Source organism: Solanum dulcamara, chromosome 7, assembly GCF_947179165.1.
Source record: "Solanum dulcamara chromosome 7, daSolDulc1.2, whole genome shotgun sequence".
Classification (NCBI taxonomy): Eukaryota; Viridiplantae; Streptophyta; class Magnoliopsida; order Solanales; family Solanaceae; genus Solanum; species Solanum dulcamara.
In genome coordinates this window covers 35932978-35944194 of record NC_077243.1, presented here as the reverse complement: position 1 = coordinate 35944194, position 11217 = coordinate 35932978, and the positions used below count along the sequence as shown (strand labels likewise).

Genomic DNA, 11217 nt, shown 5'->3' with positions numbered 1-11217 from the left:
AAAGTTGAGATTTTTAGAAATTTGAGAATTTTGAAAGCTTTAAGTTGTTAAAACTGATCCTAGCTGTCATCCAGAGTTACAAGTTTCAGAATAAAATTATGTCAATTCCATCAGCTCCAAAATGCAAAATTCGGTCTAAGGGAACTATCGTTTTCATTTCCAAGCCTTTTATGGTTATTTGGACCCTTGAGATGTGATTTTAAAGGAATTTAAGGCTAAAGTTTGACTTTTGTCAACATTCAGAGTTTGAATGCTTGAATTGGAATTTTGTCAATTTCGTTGGATTCAAAAGGTAATTTTTGGCCTAGGAAAAGCTTCAATTTATTTTTTGGAGGTTCTGAGGGTATTTTGGTCTTTTTGAGTGAAAGTTAAATTATGGCTTACACGAGTGCCAGGTGAAGGAGACCTCGGATCTATATTTTGATGGTTTTATTGGGTCTGAAACATCGAGTTTCGTGGGATAGCATAATTAGTTTGTGTGCTCAGGATTCTGAATGAATCCTGAGGGTCCATTCAGTTAATTTTTTTGCTTTGGTGTTGTTGTTGTTATGTTTCTGATGCGTGGTGACTAGTTCATCGCGATCGCAAGGCCTCTTACTGCGATAGTGTAGGTGTGAATTATTGTACATTGCAATCATGTGAGCCTTGCTGCGATCGCATAGGTCAAAATACCTAAGGCATCGTGATTGTGTGAGTCTATGTCGAGATCGCAAAGGTCAATAATAAGTTGATCTAGATAATTATCGAAATCACGTGGAGAGAGTCATGATCGCGTAGAGTAGTTGTGACCTAGACAAAATTAATTCCCAAATCGGGGTTTCATCCCTATTTCTCCATTTTAGATCGTGGGAGTTTGGTAGGAGAAATTTTAAAGAGGCTTTTCAAGATTCATCGATTGGGTAGCGATTTTAACTCCACATCTTCATTATTCATCATTTATTTAATAATTTTAACATCTAATTGTTGATTTCGAATCCAAACCTTGTGAGTTTTCTCAAGAACTTGAAGTTTTTGTAAAATTGGAATTTAAGTTTGATTTCAACTTCTTTTTCGATATGATTTTCACTTATGAGTTTCAAAAACTTTGGGTATCATGATTTCTATAAAAGTTTCAGAATTTTCCCTAGCCCTCGGGTTTGATTTTTAGGTATATTTAGACCAGATTTTAAAAATAACAAAATGGGTATCATTGTTCATGTTTTCATATGGGGATGTCATATTTGATTCACTTTTGTAGATTCAAAATCTCGATGCAAAGGGAAGGATCAAGTTCTGAGTTGATTTTACTCTCTTTTAAGGCAAGTGGACCTCTTTGACCTTATATAAGTGTATTGAACCTTGTCTAACTTGGTGTGTGTTTGGAAGTAATGGGAAATGATGAGGGTACTCGTAGATTATACGTGTTATATTTTGTTGTCAGATTATCATTAAAGTTTTGATAGGAATAACAAAATGAACTTATTGATGTGATAATGTGTGATATGCTACGAATGACCTAAATAGGTATATTGATTCACTTTTGATGATGTGTCATTAGTGTGTTTATGAATTGAGTACTTATGTGGAACTTGTCATTTTCTAATTATACATATATACAAATGTGCTTATTTGCCTTAGTTTTGAACCATTATCATGGGATCTGGATTCTTGATTTTAATACCTATAGGAAATGGTTCCGATGAGTGATATTTATGTTGATGAAAAATAGTTCCTGTAAGTAATGTTTATGCCAATGGGAAATAGTTTTGACAAGTGATGTTTATCTCAATGTAAAATGGTTCCGACGAATGCATTGACTAGTATACTCCTCCTGGGTCCTATCCTGCTATTGAGCAAGTGTGCGCACTGGTGCATGAAAAAATATGTCCCTCATGTGTCCAGATCTGCTAGTCAGCGAGTGTGTAATAATAGGACAGACATGCATTATTCTATATGACATCCGCATTGCATTGTATTTTCCATCCCATTATCAACTTTGACTTGTATGATTGGGATGTTATATTTTGTGATTACCATACTTGGAAAAGCTGTGAGGAAGTTATGTAGATTTTGATGTATGATTTATGATGTATTAATTATGTCGTGACTGTTAGGTTGGGCTGATCTAATTTCTATGCAAGTTGTAGTATGTGGAGGTTCGGATGGTGTGTTAGGGTATTTGTGTTCAATAATACTTTACTTAAGGTTATATAGGAAAGCTTGTTGAGTACCGTTGTTGTTTGGTACTCACTCACTTTCTTTCTATATTTGTGTAGGTTACGAGCCCGAATCGGTTTGATCATCTTTCTCACATCTTCATCAGAGGCTTAACTTTGGATTTGGTGAGGTAGTTGTTAGTCATTCTGACAGATATCACAGTCTTTATTATGTCTTTCTACTATTCTAGCATTGTGGACATTCAATCTTATGTTTTCTTTAAATCTGTTAAAGTACATTAGAGGCTTATACACATGTGTAATATCCCATTTCATTAGAAATTACTTTTGTGTGTGAATTAATCATTTTGTTGTTCTCCTTAGCATTTTCATGCTTATTATATGTTGCGGGAATTGTTAGTTTGGTCCCCGAAGCGGTTGTGTAAGATTTTGGTGATTTTGAGCCTTTTGAGTTGAGTTATATTGAGATAGTTTACTTTGGTCAATATCATGAGATCCAATCATCGGATGGTGATTCTGAGAGCTCCATTGCGTCTAAAATATTGAGTTTGGTCTAGTATGGTGCTTGGTTAGAGCCCCGAGATAATAGGTTGTATTTTGGGTGTTTAGGTGAGAAGTTGGAAGTTTAGGTTTTAAGAGAGGTGTGAGAAGGTATTTTTGTCATACCAATCTTTTTTTTTAAATCCGACAATTTCATTGAGCTCAAAATATCAAATTTAATAGGATAGCATATCTAATTTATTTTTGGGCGGACCTAGAATGAATCTCGAGGGTCCGATTGAAGGCTTTGTGAACCTTGCATTTTATACTTTCAGGTTTTTGGTGTAGGTATATTTCTCTTCACGATCACGGCCAAGAGTCCTATGTTCACGAAGAGTTGACCTGGCATGTGCTTTGCGATTGCGGCATGCCAGCCCACTTTCACGAGGAGTGAGTTCCCATTTCTCCGTGATCGAGGCAATGCTCCTGTGTTCGCGATGCATTGTCCCCATACACTCTGTGGTCGTGGGGGTTAGTGGACCATGATTGCGATCGATAAATCGTACCTAAACAGTGTCAACTTTGGGAATTCTCCCCATTTTTCATATCCAACCATTTTCAATCAATTTGAGCTTAGGTGAGGCAATTTGTGAAGTAATCTTTGAGAAAAACTTGTGTGGGTAAGTTTATTTATCAATTCAAAATCAATTCCTACCATTTTCATCCTCCAAAACACTTTAAAAATCAAGATTTCAATGTGGGTTTTGGGTTTTTTTTTCCCAAATTGAAAATTTATGATTCTTTGATTTTATAATCAATTCTTACTTATTTTTAATGGATGTTTCAACCACGAACTCTTTTTTACTTATAGAGCATGATTTTCAAATAAAATTTTAATTTTAACTTTCTTAATTTCGGAAAGATTTTTGGATGATTTTAACCCCGATTCCTAGCTTTACCAATATGAGTATCGTTGAAATTCTTTTGAAGAATACTTTCCATTCTTGATAGTTGTGGATTGTTTCAGAGTCGGTGTTCGAGAAAAAAGCTTTGGTAAAGTGGTTCGTGTAAAGTTTTTGACCTTTGACGTGGGTTTGTCTTATCATTTTTCTAGACTAGGTTGGATAGTTAATCGTTCTTATGAATTAGGCTATGGAATGGGATCGTATTATGAGATTGAGATATTGTAAATTGTGAACTTTGTTATTTTGCCGTGTGGGGGCTTGTTTATTATTTTTGCTCATGTGAGGGCTGATTTATTGTAATTAGCCTGTGTGGGGCGTATGTGATATCATTATTCTCTTTGAGAGCATATGATCCATGAGATTACCCATCAGGGTAGACTAGTGCATGGAACGATTTAAGGTACAAATAGTGGTTGTTGACCCAGGCTTGGTCAGACTAGTCACGATGCGCATAGTGGTTCTTTTTGTCAAAGAGGACGTGCAAACTCTTCAGGTTATCCTCTGCAAGGTTCAGGTCCTCAAGGATGGTTTGATTGTGATGAGTTTGGACATAAGGCAAAGGATTGCCCCAGATGTATTTTTTCTACTATTCATCTAGGGTCACAGGTATTTGTGCTACTCTAGTTTCAGCTACTAGAGATGCTTCACAGAGTACTAGAGGTAGAACTAAGGGTACCAAGGATAGATCTCAAGGAGCTTGTGGTTGTTCCCAAGCTAGTGGTGATCATAGACTATGTTATGCTATATCGGAAAGATTTGAGGATGAGGCCTTAGATGCAGTGGTCATAGGTATCGTCCCAGTCTGCCTTCGCTTTACTACAATGTTATTTAATGCTAGGTCTACCTATTCTTATGTGTCTACTTACTTTACCGCGGGTATTGATTTTGTGTGTAAGCCCCTTGTAGTGCCTATTAGTGTCTCTACCCTAGTAGGTGAGTCTTTAGTGGTAGATCGAGTGTACCGAGGGTGTGTATTGACATTTTTAGGTAGTAAGACTCGGAAAAACTTGATTTTATTAGATATGCTTGATTTTGATATGATATTGGGTATGTAATGGTTATCTCTCTATCATGTTATTCTAGATTGTTATGCTAAGATAGTGAATTTAGCTTATCCCTATTTACTTCGATTGGAGTGGAAAGGTACTCCGAGTTCGTAACCAAAGGGAGTAATATCTTTTATTCGTGCTCGTCATATGATGGAGAAGGGTTTCTTATCTTATTTGGACCATGTCCATGATCTTACCATGGATTCGTCTCTTTTAGGTACCACGAGAGTGGTGAGAGAGTTCATGGATGTGTTTCCTATAGACTTATCGGGTATTCCTTCGGACCGCAATATTGATTTTGTGATTGATTTAAAGTTGGGAACTAAGCCCATTTCCATTTCTCCTTATCAGATGGCTCTGGTCGAGTTGAAGTAATTGAAGGAACAATTCAAAGATTTGTTGAAAAAAAGGTTTATTCAACCTAGTGTTTCATCGTAGGGCACACTGGTCTTATTTATGAAGAAGAAAGATGGTACTATAAGAATGTATATCAAGTATCAATAGTTGAAGAAGGTTACAATAAAGAATAAGTATCCTATTCCTTGCATTGGTGATTTATTTGATCAGCTTTAGGGTGCATCGATGTTTTCTAAGATTGACTTGAGGTCGGGCTACCTAAATTTGAGAGTTCGAGATTCTAATTTTCTGAAGACCGCTTTTAGGACTCATTTTGGACATTATGAGTTTGTGGTCATGTCCTTTGGGCTGACTAATGCCCTGGCTGCTTTTATGGAGTTGATGAACCTGGTGTTTCAGCATTATTTGGATTTCTTCATAATTGTATTTATTGATGACATTTGGTTTACTCCAATAATGAGGTTGATCATGTTCTTCACTTGAGGATCGTACTTCAGAGATTGAGAGTGGAGAAATTATATACAAAGTTCTCCAAGTGTTAGTTTTGGCTTGAGTCCATGGCCTTCTTGGGTCATGTGGTGACCAAGGAAGGAATTATGGTTAATCTAGCCAAGGTTACAGCAGTTTTGATAGGGTTAGACCTACTTATGCTATAGAGATTTGGAGTTTCATTGGGTTAGCGAGCTATTATCGTCGGTTTGTTAAGAGTTTCTACTCTATCACAGCTCCATTGACTAAGTTGACTCAAAAGACTATGGCATTTCAGTGTACAGATGAGTGCGAGGCGATCTAAGCTCAATGAGTTATTAACCTCAGTACCTATTTTAGCACTACTCAAGGAGGGTGTCACGTTTGTTGTATATTGTGATGCTTCGAGTGTTGATTTGGGTGGTATGTTGATGTAAAAGGAGAGAGTTATAGCTTATTCTTCTCGACAACTGAAGGTGCATGAAAATAATTACCTTACTCGTGATTTGGAGTTAGCGGTGGTGGTCTTTGTTTTGAAGTTGTGGAGATATTACATCTATGATGGAAATTGTGATTTAACGACCATCATAGCGTTAAGTATCTCTTTTCTCAAATGAACTTAAACATGAGATAGTGCAGATAATTGAAGTTGTTGAAAGACTATGATATTACCATCCTTTATCATCCGACCAAGGCAAATATGGTTGCGGATGCATTGGATCGGAAAACACCTAGCATGGGTTGGCTAGAAAGTTACTCCGGCTTGATATTTCAGCACCTCATTGTATTTTACCTACTTTGATGGATCAGATTCATGACCATCAGTTTGATGATAACAAGTTGAGAGTGATTTGGGACAAAGTATTAAGAGGTGAAGCTAAGTCGGCTTTTCTTGATCCCATTGAGGATTGGTGGTCGTATTTGTATGCTTAGAGTTGGTAGTTGGGTGTGTATGATATTGGAGGAGTCTCATTGTTGGGAGTATTCTATTTACCCGGGGAAAGCAAAGATGTTTCATAACTTAAAACAACAGTATTTATGGTGTAGTATAAAGAGGGAAATCGTGGATTTTGTGTAAAAATGTTTGAATTGCCAGAAAATGAAGTATGAGCATCAAAATCGAGTGGTACGATGCAGAGGATGATCATTCCCCAGTGGAGGTGGGAGCGCATCACTATAGACATCGTAGCTGGATTACCCTTGACTTTGGGTAAGTATGACTCTGTTTGGGTGATTGTAGATAAGTTGACCAAATTGGCTCATTTCATTCAGGTAAAGACTAGCTACAATGGAGAGTAGTTTGCTACGATCTACATTTGTGAGATTGTTCGGTTAGATGGGGTTGTTGACACCCAATTTTAACCGACCTATAACCCATTTTTCGAACTGCTATTTAATTAAATATGTATTTTAAAACTTAACTCTTTTATTGTATGTTTAATTTTATATTTAGTTTAATATTCGTTATTTACAAAATAATAATAATAATAATTATTATTATAATAAATACTACTATTATTACTATTATTATTATTATTATTACTATTATTATTATTATTATTATTATTATTATTATTATTATTATTATTATTATTATTATTATTATTATGAGTTCTTAATTTGGAATAATGATTTTCATACTTTCAAAATATAAAAATATCTATTTAGGACATAATATACGTATAATATATAGCGAAATGTATTTCTTTTATATGAAAAACTATTATTTATTTATTATTTTATATGTGTAGTATTTTTTTATTAATTAAGTAGCAATTTATTAACTTTCCTCCAAATTATTTAAATCTTAGCATTTTCAATTCAATTTCTATATCAATTCTAGCCAAGTCATACTCAATTCATGTCTCCTAGTCAATGTAAATTCAATGTGGTCTAATTTTACATCCTATTTTTAATCTCATTCATTCATTTTGTATTGATCAATGACCATGATTTAATTCCCATTACTTTCCTATTTTTAATATACTAACCCAAAAACCCTACAAATCCTTAATAGCTTGTTTGGATGGTGGTTTTTCGTGGTATGGTATATTATAGTTAGTAAAAGAAACATGTTTGTTTTGATTGTTTCTTTGATTACATGGTATGATATGATTTAGTTTTATGGTTTTGTAATCATGAAAACCCTCACTTTTTGAAACCACAAATTTGGTAGTATCCATTGCTTACTTATTTTTTTTCCAATTATATCCTTAATTTTAAATAATTATAATTTGCCCTTTATTCTTTATTAAATATTATCCGAATATATCTACTGTTTTCACCGTCATATTACTTATTCTCCTCCACAACAATTTTTGAAGCTTTTAGGGATTTCAAATTTAAATTCTCTCTTCAATTGTACTCATTATCTCTTTAATTGAAGCTTCTAAAAATTTCAAATTGAAATTCTCTCTTCAACTATTATTAATATTTATAATAATTAAGAGCATTTTCATAAATTCATTAGTTGCAATACAGTATCATACAGTCAAATCAAATAATAAAATTATCATTAAACAATAACAAACTATATATTCTATCCAAATACAGTAACATATCATACCATAAATTATTGTACAAACCATAAAAACCACCATCCAAACACACTGTAAATCATTTTCTTTTCCCTCTTGGACAAACGACACCGCCACTCTCTCTACCCTCTCTCCGTCCTCTCCTTTCCCTCCACTATCTCTCCCGCCGGAGAAACCACCAGACAACCACCTGTGTCTACTTCTCCACTCTCTGGTGAAAACCCCTTCCCTCTCCTCGCCGTAGCTCCTCTTCTCTCCTCCGATGAGACAGCAGCTAGGAGACTGCCGCTTCCTCCCCTCGCCTTTGTCTCTCCGTCTCTTCGTCTCCTTCATCTCCTCTCCAGCCGCTCATCTCCGGGGAATAGAGACCGGCGAGGCCATGAGACACTAGCCAACAAGTTTCAAAGATTCATGGAAAATCCTTATGGATCTAGGTATGTTTTTCTAGTGTTCTTTCTATGTTCACATTAAACTCCACTTCCAGATTTTGGTTTCATGCATGAGGTAATATTATAGCAAATCTTTGTTATTTGTGATAACTTGTTGATTCTGGTTAGTTCGTACATATATCCCTGTTTAATTTTAATTTATTTCATACAAAAACTGTGGTATTTAACTGTTCAATAGTAACACAAGCCTATTCTATATTTGTTTTGCCTAATACTCATATGTTTGACTGTTCTCCACCTCGAATCATTTTTGGGCAGACTTAATCAACTGCGAGTACTTGTTGATTTTGGTAATTTCAATACGTAACTCTCTGATTATTGCATACTGCATTACCCTTATTTAATTCTGCCTCTCATTTAAATTGGAACAACTTGTATATAATTAGCTTGATAATGCTTGAACTTTGGGATTTGTAGTAGGTCCTGTTAAGCTATTGATTTTGTCTTTGAGTCATTACCTCCATCTCCTTTCTCGAATTATACACTGGTTTTGATGAGACTCTAATCATATTCAGGCATCTATTTGGTTAGGTAATTATGGAAGATTTCATGAATCAGTGGTATGATTTTCTCTCTATGTTACCCAAATTTTATTTTAGTTTTGGACAGATTGTGAGACTCCATATTGTTGTAAAACTAGTGTTTAGTTCTTATTTTTGGAACTTGTCCACTCATGTGTCTTTGCTTGTGTGATATTTATCCATAATGGTTACTGATTTTGATGCTTTGTTACTGTATTCACATGCTACACATATGAATTACTTGCTCATATTAGTGTTAGTAATATTATTCTGTACAGAGAAAGTACTATTCTTTGTTTAGAATTCATATACTACTTATATTTGTGTTTCCTTTCCTTAGAGCTAATTACATGGTGCCTTTGCATAATTTAGATTCAAACAACTTTCTTTATGTGATAATTATGGAAATTGTTGTAGTATTGTATCATTTGGTTCACAACAGCCTTAACACTTTGTGGTTTATGGTAAGCTGACTGATTTTATGCCTAAATTGGGATTGATTCTAATTGATCCCTCCCATTCTTTTCCTTGATTAATTGAGACAGCCATAGTACCTGCTTATATATGGTAATGCTGCATTCTACCTTATTACATTCTGTTAATTTGATACATCTTTTCCTTAATTGATCTCCCTGCCTTAATTTAGTGTGGAACAATCTTTACCATCTATTATTTATGGTAAAGTATAGCATGTTAATTGATTTCCCGGCCTTACTAATTTTTGGGCAGATTTTACCTATTCTAAAATGGTAAACTTTGACTGATTACTTCCTTTCATCCCTTATTTAAAGTTCTTCCTTTAATTAAATAGAACAGACTTATTTTATAGATAGTAATTTTGGCCTAATTACTGCTGCTGATCGTTGGAATATATCTTATAAAAGGAAAAACTTTTCCTTGATTTATGGAGTTGAATATTTGCCTACCATATGATATCATGATTTGGTCCAAGTTCCTTACTATATAAGCAGTACATCTACTCACTTTTTGAACAACTTTTTATACTCTACAGGCCCTACACACTAAGAAAGATCAGAACTTACATTTTTATTAATTGAGTACTTTTCATACATTTGAACATCAATATTCATAACACTTTGGCCTACTTTAAGTTTTGCCTACTCATTGTTGGCCTAATTCGATCTAAAATACATCCTATTTGACACAAGCACTGCTCAGAATCCTTGAAATTCTTGTGAACTTGATGTGTTAAAGATTGGGTGTTGGTTCTACAAACTTGATTACTATTCTTTATTGCTATCTCTGCACCTAACAGATTAGTTCTCTTAAACGATGCATCTCATAATCTATATGGTAGTTCTTTGTGCCTTCTGTATTATTTAAATAATTGGAAAGCTCGAATGCCTTGAGCATTCTGTGGAAAGCATCTGAGTCAGTTCTCATTCCCTCTCTTGGTATATGAGTCTAAGTTTGTTATATTGTTGTTTGAGTTTCGTGGATCTGCCTTTGAATAAGTTTGTTGTTTATGTTTCTGCTTATTCAGTTAACTATATGTTGTATAGCGTGCTCGTGTTTCTTTATACATTTAGCAGGTTCTTGAACATGGAAGTTCAAAATGTCAAAGAGTGCCTGGGTTGGGGATACATCGGAAAGAGTGTTTACATAGAGTTTTCTTTATGTTGTATTTCTTTAAAGTATTACTTTTATTCAGCCATGTAATAATTGTATAAGCATTGCTCTCTATATAATAAAAGAACTTGGGGATTGTTTAAGGAAGAGGGGAACTAACGTGCTATTTGTATTCATTTTATTTTTTTAATTTATGTGTATGTGTGTGCTAGATAAGTACTTTGTCACAATCCAAAATTGGGCCATGATGGTGCCTACTACAACCTACTACGTAGGCAAGCCTAAACATAAGGACACAAATTTGCCGAAGAACACAATTTAAGTATGCTAGTAATAATAAAGGATGCCTGGAATAACATATAGGAAATGAGCCATATCATAAATCTGTAGTTCAATACAAAATATACAAACAAGGCTTGAAAGTGACCAGGAAGACAAACTAAAACAAGACCAAACCCTTCGGATCTGGCGTCACCTATACATGAGCTACTAAGTACAAAAAGGCTATATATATATAGGAGAATTGACTAAGCAAAATACAAAACATAAGCTAGTTCAAAATAGGGAAAGAAGAAAGTCTCTAGACATCAGGAGCTCACCACAATCCAAGCGGTGACAACCAAGGAAGATCCAACGCTCAGAGAG

At 34.7% G+C, this 11217-nt stretch overlaps 1 long non-coding RNA gene across 2 annotated transcripts; it reads left to right on the top strand.

Annotated features, from left to right (window-relative positions):
• The first annotated feature begins 8072 nt into the window (after positions 1–8072).
• On the top strand, positions 8073–10719 carry LOC129896629 (uncharacterized). Of its 2 annotated transcripts, XR_008768008.1 has the most exons (3): positions 8073–8446; positions 8977–9021; positions 10536–10719. It is a non-coding gene; the product is annotated as an uncharacterized LOC129896629 (long non-coding RNA). The 2 variants fall into 2 exon arrangements; XR_008768007.1 differs by lacking the exon at positions 8073–8446 and having other exon boundaries at positions 8455–9021.
• The last annotated feature ends 498 nt before the right edge of the window (positions 10720–11217 follow it).